The 9570-nt window shown below is 38.1% G+C and overlaps 1 long non-coding RNA gene across 1 annotated transcript in view; it reads left to right on the forward strand.

The window, feature by feature from the left end:
* The first annotated feature begins 617 nt into the window (after positions 1–617).
* LOC120227646 overlaps positions 618–9570 on the forward strand; it is a 12041-nt gene continuing 3088 nt past the window's right edge. The window contains exons 1-2 of the long non-coding RNA XR_005527304.1: positions 618–673; positions 1231–1328. This is a non-coding gene — a long non-coding RNA (uncharacterized LOC120227646). The remainder of the gene's footprint in view (positions 674–1230; positions 1329–9570) is intronic.

Consider the following 9570-nt stretch of genomic DNA (forward strand, 5'->3'; position numbering starts at 1 on the left):
GGTCAAAGCTTGCTGAGTGCCATAGATAACCTTCAACCATTTATTGGGTACAATTTATACCTGGTGAATTCCTCACCTGACCACCAGTCATTCTTACCACATTGAACACATTTCCTCTAAGAAACCTAAGGGGGATGTCAAGCAGCCTAAATAAAGCAAATATATCTCTTATCTCTGTAATTCTCTTATCTTTAGAATGGTTTATAAATCTTGTGAGTAGAGCTGACTCTGAGCTTCATTTTTGCCAGTCCTCATAGATGTATTCCTTAAGACATGGCCTCTCATGTTTCAGATATGAAAGCCTGTGCTCTTTCTAATATATGGCACTAACTCTAGGCTGGAATGTAAAAAGGACATTAGAAAAAGCACAATAATGGGGAATACAACTCCTTTTTTGGATGGGAGATATTTGACTGCTAACAGCTTTTTAACCCCTCTTTCGCTCTTTCCCTTTAACTCATATCTGGGTAAACTGATGAGAAAGCCCTGAAGTTCCCACATTTGGCATCAGCAGATATTCAAATCACACACACCATTGCCAAGTTACAGGAACTCTTACCCAGCCCCACCCCTAACCAGAATAAAACCCCAGACCAGTTTCCTTTCCTTGCTCTTCAGACATTTCAGACATCTTCGAAAGGCCTTCCCTATTCTCTGCAGAGACATCAATTATGTAAGTAATAAACCTTTTCATTCAATGTGTGTGTGTGTGTGTGTATGTGAGAGAGAGAAAGGGAGAAAGAGAGAGAACAAAAGAACGAATGGGGGAGAGAAGAGAGAGAGGGAGACATAGAATCGGCGGCAGGCTCAGGGTCTTGAACTGTCAGCATAGAGCCCAGTGTTGTATGCCATGTTGTTAATTTTAGCCATTGTGACAGGTGTGAGGTGATTTCTCATTGTAGTTTTGATTTGCATTTCCCTGATAGTGATTGATGTTGAGTATATTCTCATGCGTCTATTGGCCATCTGTATGTCTTCTTTGGAAAAATGTCTATTCGTGTCTTCTGCCCATTGTTTTAACTGGATTATTTGGTTTATGGGTATTATGTTTTATAACTTCTTTATATATCTAGGAAACCAACTCTTTATCATATATGTCATTTGCAAATATCTTCTCCCAATACATATGTTGTCTTTTAGTTTTGTTGATTGTTTCCTTCATTGTGTAGAAGTTCTTTATCTAGATGAAGTTCCAATAGTTTATTTTTGCTTTTCTTTCCTTGGCCTCAGGAGACATATCCAGAAAGAAACTGCTATCGCCCAATATCGAGGAGATTGCTGCCTGTGATCTTCTCTAGGATTTGGATGGTTTCCTGTCTCACTTTTAGGTATTTAATCCATTTTGAATTTATTTTTATGGATAGTGTAAGAAGCGGTCCAGTTTCATTCTTTTGCATGTTGTTTTCCAGTTTTCCCAACACCATTTGTTGAAGATTTTCCCTTTGTGTATTCATTCCTCCTTTGTTGAAGATTAATTGGCCATATAATTTTCAGTTTATATCTGGGTTTTCTGTTCTCTTCCACTAATGTATGTGTCTTTTTGTGTGTTTGCCAGCACCATACTGTCTTGATCACTACAGCTTTGTAATATAAATTGAAGTCCAGAATTGTGATGCCACCAGTTTACTTTTCTCTTTCAAGACTGCTTTGGCTATTTGGGGTTTTTTGTTGTGCCATACAAATTCTAGGATAGTTTGTTCTACCTCTGTGAAAAATGCTTGTGGCCTATTGATAGGGATTGCATTAAATGTGTAGCTTGTTTTGGGTAGTACAGACAATTTACCAGTATTTGATCTTCCATCCATGAGCACGGAATGTTTTTCCATTTCTTTCTGTTCTCTTCAATGTCTTTTTTGTCTGTTTGTTGTTTGTTGTTGTTTTTTAAGTAGACCCCATGCTCAGCGTGGAGTCCAATGTGGGTTTGAACTCATGACCCTGAGATCAAGACTTGAGCTAAGTTCAAGAGCGAGACACTTAATCGACTGAGCAACCCGGGAGCCCCCTCTTCAATTTCTTTCATCAGTGTTTTATAATTTTCAGAGTACAGATCTTTCACCACTTTGGTTAGGTTTATTTCTAGGTATCTTATCGTTTTTGGTGCAATTTTAAGTGGAATTAATTCCTTGATTTCTCTTTCTGCTACTTCATTATCGGTGTACAGAAATGCAACCGATTTCTGTACACTGACTTTGTATCCTGCAACTTTACTGAATTTGTGTAGGTATTTTCTGGTGGAGTCTAAAGGGTTTTCTATATAGAGTATCATATTATCTATAAATGCTGAAAATTTTACTTTTTCCTTATCAATTTAGATGCAATTTTATTACTTCTTTTTGTCTAATTGCTGAGGCTAGGACTTTCAATACTATGTTTAATAACAGTGGTGAGGGTACACATCCTTGTCTTATTCCTGACCATAAGGAAAAGCTCCACTTTTCTCTCATTGAGGATAATATTAGCTGTGGTTTTTCATAAGGCATATATTATGATGAGGTACATTCCCCCCCATCACTACTTTGATGAAGGTTTTTATCATGAATGGATGTTGTACTTTGTGAAATGCTTTTTCTGCATCTACTGAGAGGATCATATGGTTCTCTATTAATGTATTATATCACATTGATTGATTTGTAAATATTAAACAACTCTTGTAGCCCAGAAATAAATCTTAGTTGATCATGGTGAATGATTCTTTTAATGTACTATTAGATTTGATTTGCTAGTATTTTGTTGCGAATTTTTGCACCCATGTTCATCAGGGATGTTGGCCTCTGGTTCTCTTTTTAGTGGAGTCCTCTGTCCCTCTCTCTCTGCCCCTTCCCTGCTGGTTCTTGTTCTCATTCTCTTCCCCTCCTTCTCTCTAAAAATAAACTTAAAAAAAAAGAAACTCTCTTACATTCAGAGTAAATATTGATAGATACGCATTTAGTGTAATTTTATTACTTGCTTTGTAATAGTTTCGGGAGGTTTTCTCTGTTCTTTTGTTATCTTTGTCACTTTTTGTCTCTCTTTCCCAATAAGAGTCCCCTTTAGCATTTCCTGCAGGGTTGACTTAGTGGTCATAACCTCCATCAGTTTTTGTTGGTCTGGGAAATTCTTTATATTTCCATCTATTCTGAATAATAGACTTACTGGATAGAGTATTCTTGGCAGCAAGTTTTTCCCATTCAGCTCATTGAATATATCATGCCACTCGCTTCTGGCTTGCCAAGTTTCTGTGGAGAAATCTGCAACTATCCTTATGGGTGTCACCTTGTAAGTTAACAGCTTCTTTTGTCTTGTTGATTTTAAGATTTTTTTTTTCTGTATCACAATAGTTTGCAAACTTAACTACAATATATCTTGGTGTTGGCCTCCTTTTGTTGATTTTGATGGGAGTTCTCTGTGACTCCTGGAGGTGAATATATGTTTCTTTACCCAGATTACCGAAGTTTTCAGCAATTATTTACCCAAAAAACAAAAACAAAAACAAAAACAAAAAACAACTTTCTTCCCTCATTTCTCTTCCTTGTTCTTCCTGGACTCCTATAAAATGAATGTTACTATATTTGATGGAGTCATTGAGTCCTCTAAGTCTATTCTCATGATCCATATATTTTTCTCTCTTTTGTTCAGCTTATTACTTTCCATTATTCTATCTTCTATATCATTTGTTCATTCCTCTGCTTTTTCCATCCTTGTGGTTATGACACCCAGATAGTTTCAAATCTCAATTATTGCATTTTTCGTTTCTGACTATTTTTTCAGTCTCTTATCTCTGTGTGTTAGGGTCTCACTGATGTCTTCCATGCTTTTCTCAAAACCAGCAAGTATACTTATGATTGTTGTTTTAAATGCTCCATCAGGGGGCACCTGAGTGGCTGTTGGTTGAGTGTCCAACTCTTGATTTGGCTCAGGTCATGATTTCACAGTTGGTGAGATCGAACCCCACATCAGGCTCTGTGTTGACAGCATGGAGCCCGCTTGGGATTCTCTCTCTCCCTCTCTCTTTGGCCCTTCCCCCCTCTTAAAATAAATAAACTTTAAAACAAACAAACAAACTAACAAACTCCATCAGGCATATTTCTTATATCTGTTTCAATCAGATCTCTGGCTGTGATCTCATCTTGTTCTTTCTTTTGGGATGAGTTCTCCTATCTCGGCATTTTGTCTAGGTGCCTGTCCTCTTCTCTGTGTTAGAAAAGCCTTTTATGTTTCTTGCTTCTGAAAGTAATGACTTTATGAAGAAGAGATCATATAGTGTCCAGGGCCTGGCATTTAAAGGAGTGTATCTGGTGTGTGCGGTGTGCTACTATGTTTTGGCTGCTTTATCCCTCATTCAGTTACTTGTAGAGGCTCACCTTACTTGCAATGGGCAGTTTTTGGACCTTAGCCAGAGTGTGGTGAGTTTTAACTAGGCATGATCTGATCAGTTTATTAAGTGAGATCTGATGCCACTTCCACTATAACTGAAGCCTTGCAGAACGTGGTGCAGGGTGGGGGTAGGGAGTTTTGCTGACTTTGCAGAAGGGGCCCATTGCACCCATCTTAAGCACACTTGCCCAAGACTAGCAGAAACAGCAGAGTGCAGAGTGGTAGGATGTGGTGCAAGCAGGTTAGTCAGTCAGTCGTGGCACTGTGCTTTTATTAAAGTTTTTTATGCTGGGAGGGGTGGAGATGGGGAGGGAAATGGTGCCAGCCAGCTCTTTTGTCCCCAGAGAGTGGACTATCTATGCTATCTGCTGTGCTGTCTTCTCTCTGTGCTATCTTCTCTCAAAGAACTTCCAGGAGAGTGAATAATTTCCCCTCATGTCCCCTAATGTTTCCCAAATGACTGTTTCACACTTTGTCTCTAGGTTTCTAGACTGCTGGGACCAGTGCAGTGTTCCTGGGGCTCTATCTTAGCCAAGCTTTCAGACTTTTAAAACTCTAAACTTTAGGAATGTGATGTGGTGGGGGCCTGCCTTGGTCTTCTGGGGGAGTGTCTCTCTGAGCTGGGACAGACAGTTTTGACCCATAACAGCAGTTGCACCTGAGCACAGAGGTGTGGGATTTGGAGGAAAACAGGGTAAAAAGCCAGTGTCTGGGTTGATCACCCTCAATAGGTATCTCTGCTCCTATGCTGAAGGCAGAGAAGGAAAATGGTGCCCACTGGCTCTGTTTTCCTTAAAGAGGCATCTCTGTGAATGCCGTCTCTCACAGATGCATTCCAAGAAGAGCCAACAGTCTCTCCTGGTGTGCCTTGGGCAATCCTCAGATTGAACCATCTACCCCCGGAGTTGCTTGTCTGCCTTCTCTCCAGGAGTAGAGTAGTGCCCTCAGGTCTCTCTCCCAGCCAAACATGTCAACCTCTAAAGCTCCAGTCTTTTGAGTCCCACTGGTTGCATGAGCACAAAAATCAGCCTCTCTAGTTTTCCCAGCCAATCCCTTGGGGAAATTTTCTTGTGCATATCCCTGTGCACCCCACTCTCTCTGGCCTCTCTCTGCAACCAGGGCTCCTTCCCCTCTGCAGCACCCACAATCCATTTCTCCCACAAGTCACATCTCGGCACTTCCTACATAGTTCAGTGTTGCCTCTTCTCTCCCTCTAGTTATACAGTTTGTTCTGTCAATCTCTCAGGTTGATTTCTTGGGTATTCAGAATAATTTGATAGTTATCTAGCTATGCTCAAGGGACAAGACAAGAAGGGTCCTCCAACTACACTAGCATCTTAGCTCTCCTTAAACCATTTCTTTTTCTAATGCTTAATCATTAGTGCATTGGAATGCCACTGACTTCTGTATACTGATTTTGTAAACTGCCACTTACTAAAATCAATCATCGTTACAATACCTTTTTGACTGACTCATTGGGATTTCTACATACAAGATCATATTATCAACAAACAGCAACTATTTCACTTCTTCCTTCCTGATTTAGATGCTTTTTATTTCTTTGTCTTGTGCAACTGCCGTAGCTAGGACTTCCAGTACTATATTGAATAGGAGTACTGAGAGTAGGCAACCTTGTCTTGCTCCAGATCTGAAAACAAAATTGTAATTTTTTCCCATTGATTAGAATATTAGCAGTGGATTTATTATATATGCCCTTTAGTATGTTGAGGTATGTTACTGTTATACCCAATCTGTTAAGGATTTTTACTATGAAAAGATACTGTATTTTATTAAATGCTTTTCTGCACCTATTGAGATAAATGTGTGATTTTTACCTCTCATTTTATTGATGTGATTAACATGATTAATTATTGATGTGATTAATGATTTACATATGTTGAACCGTCCTCACATCCCAGGGATAAGTCTCACTTGGTCATGGTGTATAATCGTTTTAGTGTTTTCTTAAGTTTGGTTTGCTAATGTTTTATTGAGAATTTTTGCATCTATAGCAGAGATACTGGTCCATAGTTTTCTTGTGGTATGTTCATCTGGTTTTGATATCAAGGTAGTGTTGGTTTTGTAGAATAAGTTTAGAAGTGTTCCCTCTTCCTCAATATTTTGAAAGAGTTTGAGGAGAATTGGTGTTAATTCTGTAAATGTTCGTTAGAATGCTCTAGTGAAACTATCTGGTCTTGGAGTTTTCTGTGTTAGTAGAGATTTTTTAATTACTAGCTCAATCTCTTGGCTGGTGGATATTTTTAAATTTTCCATTTCTGGGGCACCTGGGTGGCTCAGTAGGTTACATGTATGACTTTGGCTCAGGTCAGGATCTCAGGGTTCATGGGTTCGAACCCCTCATCAAGGTTTGTGCTGACGGCTCAGAGCCTGGAGCTTGCTTCAGATTTTGTGTCTCCCTCTCTCTCTCTGCCCCTCCCTCACTTGTATTCTGTTTCTCTTTTTCAGAAATTGAATAAACATTTAAAAAATATATTTTTTAAATTGTCTACTTCTTCCTGATTCAGTCTTGGTAGGTTGTGTGTGTCTAAAAATGTATTCATTTTTTCTAGGTTATGTAATTTGTTGGTATGTAATTTTTCAAAGTAGTCAAATTATTCTCTGTATTTCTATAGTATTAGTTGTAATGTATTCTCTTTCATTTCTAATTTTATTTATTTGAGTCTTCTTTTGTACTTAGTCTAGTTGAAGGTTTGTCAATTTTATATTTTTGAAGAACTAGTTTTTAGTTTCACTGATCTTTTCTATTATTTTTTGGTATCTATTTCATTTATGTCCACTGATTTTTATTATTTCCTTCCTTCTGCTAATTTTGGACATAATTTTTTCTCTTTTTATAGTTCCTTGACTTGTAATGTTAGGTGTTTATTTGAAACCTTTATAATTTTGTAATATATTCATCTATTATGGTAAACTTGTCTTTCAGAGCTGCTTTTGTTGCATTCCACTGATTTTTTTTTAAAGCAAAACAACCAACAAAAAGAAAAGTGAAACTGTTTTTCATAAATTCAGGCCCTCTCCACAGAAGGAAGCAGAGTCGGGGCTGGAGTCCATCCTACCAGACTCAAAGAAAGAACCTAATCTACTACCCTCCCTCCAGTCTCCCTGGAGCAAATTAAAGATGAAAGCTTCACTTTAAGGAGGCAAGTAGGTGAAGAAAAAGGAAGAAAATGGGGTAAACAAAGAGATAAATAGACTCAGAAACTAAAATACATATCTATATAAATTAACAAAAATAGTCACAGGCCGGTTAAGACATATTAAGAATACTAGAGTGCCTGGGTGGCTCAGTCTAACTTTGGCTCAGGTCATGATCTCCCAGTTCATTGGTTCAAACCCCATGTCAGACTCTGCAACTGTCAGTGCAGAGCCTGGTTGCTTTCCTCTCTCTGTCCCTCCCCTGCTCATGCTCTTTCTCTCTCTAATAAATAAATAAACTTTAAAAAAAGACGTACTAAGAACACAAATATGAATCTTGCATTGTCACTGTTCTGATAAATAGCTACAGAGGCAGTACATTTTCTAAACAAACAAATAACTTAAGTTAAAAAAATACTTTGTTTGAAAGTACTACTGCAATAAGGGGAAGGAGACCTACCATAGGGAAACAAATTAACCACAGAGGTGCAAACATCTCAAAGGTCAGGCAGAAAGGAATTTTCTTCTATGGGGAAATGTAACAAGGCTAGAAAGAACAGGCTATAGAAGGTTATAAAGGGAGTGGAATAATCAGGCAATGTTTTTACCTGATTTAGTAGTTCAGGGTCTCGAGAAAGGAGATAAACTTAACTGATGTTTAGTTAAATTACAACCACTTTGTTTAGATTGATCAGTGTGGATAAACAGCTCAGCTAATCTTTTATGAGACAAAAATGGGAATTTAAAGTGTATCTATGGCCTCATCATTAGTAAGTTAAAAGGGGAGACATCCATTCATAAGTCTTAACTAAGTCATATAGAGAAGAATGGTTCTTTGTAGTAAACCTTTACTAGACATAAAGGGCTCATAAAACATTTCTAGATGTAAAGGGCTCAGAAAAATTTAATAATGTTATTATGATTCATGTAAGTATCAGATACAATTGTAAACTCAACCTAGGTATTAACTCAACCTAGAAGTATAATGGAAGTCTTCACAAATAAGGAGAACCATAAACTGGGTCAGAGTCCAGGGTAGAGAAGATAGGGAAGGGTTCATGTAATATAATGATGTAGGGGAGGGAAATCTTTCTCTTCTTTCCTTCTAGTTTTAAGTTTATTGGTTGGTCTAATAATTAAATTGACAGAAGACAGATTAACAGAAGAAAACCAAATCTAGCTATATATATACAAGAGCCCCACAAAGACATGAAGACTAAAAGCAATCAGGAAATTGAAGCTAGTGAGCCACTGAGAAGTGAGTAGTGGCCTAGGGTTTCAAAGGGAAGAAAGACAATTTACAGGAAGATAAGAATAAATAATTGATAAATAAATGTTTACCATGCAATGCAGATGAGTCTTTTTGATATAAAAAGTTATTTCTGATAATAGCTCTCTTTCTGGCATAAGTCCCCTATTTAAATTCTTTAAGCAATTAAGAAACAAGAAAAAAGCTTCTTCTGGAGTCTACTCATTCTTAATTGCCTTCAGCTCAAAGCAATACACATGCCAAAGTGGGACATTTTGGGGTAGCATATGTTACTGCTCCCCTTCAGTCCTGACTTTGAAACTTCCCCAAGAAGTTTCACAGTCCAGAAGTTGAGATGGGAGGTTGCTGCATTTCCTTCAACTAGTCTCTTAGTCCTGACAATGGGTCACTTTTGTTAAACTCATTTCAGGAGACAGTGGGCTCCCAAAGTTAGGTCTATAATGTACAAGCAATCCTATTTTTAATGAGGCATTTTGTGGAAACAAAAGAGAAACAATGGTTGATTGGAATACCAGTTTCAGAGTTGTGAAGTCAGCCAGTCAAGAATATTTTTAGATGTCAGCAACTTCTAATGCTGTGAGGGCAGGCTGTGGCAGTCTACAAGGTTTTCCTGGTTTACAATTTGAGTGTCTCTGATGGTCTTTCTTTTTTTTTTTTTTTTAATTTTTTTTTAATGTTTTATTTATTTCTAGGAGAGAGAGAGAGACAGCGTGAGCAGGGGAGGGTCAGAGAGAGAGGGAGTCACAGACTGAAACAGGCTCCAGGCTCTGAGCTGGCAGTCAGCACAGAGC

This window comes from Hyaena hyaena, unplaced genomic scaffold (assembly GCF_003009895.1).
Source record: "Hyaena hyaena isolate Hyena2069 unplaced genomic scaffold, ASM300989v1 scaffold_2653, whole genome shotgun sequence".
NCBI classification, from domain to species: domain Eukaryota; kingdom Metazoa; phylum Chordata; class Mammalia; order Carnivora; family Hyaenidae; genus Hyaena; species Hyaena hyaena.